Source organism: Macaca mulatta, chromosome Y (assembly GCF_049350105.2).
Source record: "Macaca mulatta isolate MMU2019108-1 chromosome Y, T2T-MMU8v2.0, whole genome shotgun sequence".
Classification (NCBI taxonomy): domain Eukaryota; kingdom Metazoa; phylum Chordata; class Mammalia; order Primates; family Cercopithecidae; genus Macaca; species Macaca mulatta.
Genome location: NC_133427.1, coordinates 8683649 through 8685926, shown reverse-complemented (window position 1 = coordinate 8685926; position 2278 = coordinate 8683649). Strand labels below are relative to the sequence as shown.

The 2278-nt window shown below is 49.0% G+C and overlaps 1 pseudogene across 1 annotated transcript; it reads right to left on the bottom strand.

Annotated features, from left to right (window-relative positions):
- Window positions 1-936: 936 nt before the first annotated feature.
- On the bottom strand, window positions 937-2077 carry LOC106995383 (peroxiredoxin-2 pseudogene; annotated as a pseudogene). The gene is made up of 2 exons (XR_013413296.1): window positions 2072-2077; window positions 937-1820 (listed from the first exon to the last, which is right to left on the bottom strand). The product of XR_013413296.1 is annotated as a peroxiredoxin-2 pseudogene (transcript).
- Between the last annotated feature and the right edge of the window lie 201 nt (window positions 2078-2278).

Here is a 2278-nt window from a genome sequence, read left to right as displayed (position 1 = left end):
TCTTGTGGGTTGTATTCTGCAAGAAGAATTGCATTACATAAATGTTGGTTTCAGTGACATTTCAGTGACATGCCCCGCTGTGGGCAGGGCTTAGGCAGGATAGGAGACAAACTTCACCTAGGCAATTGGCCTGGATATATATCACAATTTCCCCTGTGGGCAGGACCATGCAGGAGAGGGACAAGACTTGGTGCTGGGTTCATCAATATTTCACAATCTCTCTGGTGGTCAGGGCCCAGGCAAAAGAGAACAAACCTCTCCTAGATGCTGAGACAAGTAATGTGTCACAAAGCTTCTTATTGGCAAAACCGCTCCCCCCAAAATAGTCACATCACCTGAGTGTAGTACCCTGTGATGTGTCACAATGCACCATAAGTGCAGGGCAAGTTCCACCTCCCAGGTTCATGCCATTCTCCTGCCTCAGCCTCCTGAGTAGCTGGGACCAGAGGTGCCGGCCACAATGCCCGGCTAAGTTTTTTGATTTTCAGTGGACACAGGATTTCACCGTGTTACCCAGGATGGTTTCGATCTTCTGTCCTCATGATCCAAATGCCTCGGACTCCCAAAGTGATGGGATTACAAGTGTGAGTCACCATACCTGGCCACATTATTATGATCCTAGCTCAGCGATATTTTACAATGCACCCATGGGAAAGAATTTAAGCCAAAATCTGTCAACACCAGGGTACTAGGCTTAGTGATATGATACAATCTTCTCATCATTTAGTGTAACATCTTTAACAGTTAGCTTGGTGTGTATATAAGGGTCACAATCTCACATGTGTTTTGGGCCATTGTATGATACACTCTAACACAGCCTGAGACTTTATGCAATATACATGAGATTTGCAAATCTCTCTGAGGCCTACATGCTTTTATTGACTCACAATCTTACATATTGCCCTAAACTCGGTTATGATAACGAATATCACTTTTTTTTTTTTTTTTTACACCTGTCCCTAATACTTTATTGGTCACCTCTAGGCCTGTGTGCAGCTAGGTGGGCTGGGGGGAGGGCATCACTATTCAGCTCCTAGGTGGAGGTATGAGAAGGCCTTGGCCTAGCCCTCCAGGGTCCCAGACTGTAGGGTTTGGAGGGGCAGGTCTGGCCTTTCCTGGGTCAGCACAGGGCACCCAGGTGGGGGCACAGGTGGACACCCAGCACAGGCACCTAGGTAGGGGCACAAGCTTACTATCCGTTGGCTAGCCTAATTGTGTTTGGAGAAATATTCCTTGCTATCATCCACGTTGGGCTTAATCGTGTCACTGCCAGGCTTCCAGCCAGCGGGACAAACTTCTCCATGCTCGTCTGTGTACTGGAAGGCCTGGACCAGCCGCAGAGCCTCATCCACGGAGCGTCCCACAGGCAAATTATTAACAGTGATCTGGCGAAGGACACCCTTGCCATCGATGATAATTAGGCCCCTGTAGGCAGTGCCTTCATCTGTTTTCAGCACGCCGTAATCCTCAGACAAGCGTCTGGTCACGTCAGCAAGCAGGGTGATGTTCAGGGGGCCCAAGCCTCCTTCCTTCCGGGGGGTGTTGATCCAAGCCAGGTGGGTGAACTGAGAGTCCACCGAGACGCCCAGCACTTCGCAGCCCAGCTTGCGGAAGTCCTCGGCACGGTTGCTGAACGCGATGATCTCCGTGGGGCACGGAGTGAAGTCCAGAGGGTAGAAAAAGAGGACCACGTACTTCCCTTTGTAGTCCGACAGCTTCACCTCTTTGAAGGCGCCGTCAACCACGGCTGCGGCCTTGAAGTCAGGGGCTGGCTTTCCGATGCGCGCGTTAACCGGAGGCCAAAGCTGCGTGGGCAAGGGCTAGACGCACGGACGATCACACGCGTGGACCCGCGTTCTCAGCGCCCACCAATATCACTCTTGTAGGCTGGGTTCAGACAGGAAACCTATTATTATGCCTGTAATCTGAGTCCAGAAATGATTCACTATCTCACCTACAAGATCCACATAGGAAACTCACAACTCCATCTTTGTACTATATTCACTTGTTGGAATCAGGACTTCCACACTGCGCTTAGTATACGTGGTATGGTGACAAATTTTGCTCTCACCTGCATGTGTAATCGAGAGTCATGATCCTACCCGTTTGCTGGGCCCAGTTATAAAACTCTGTGTATCACCTAAGGAGTTTATAGAATATGAGTTAGTATTGAAAACTTAAGTGAGCTTTCCACAAATTCGCAACCCATAACCTTACCCATAGCGCAAAATATAGTGATGATAGGCAAAATATCACTATTAGTGGAACCTCAATTTAA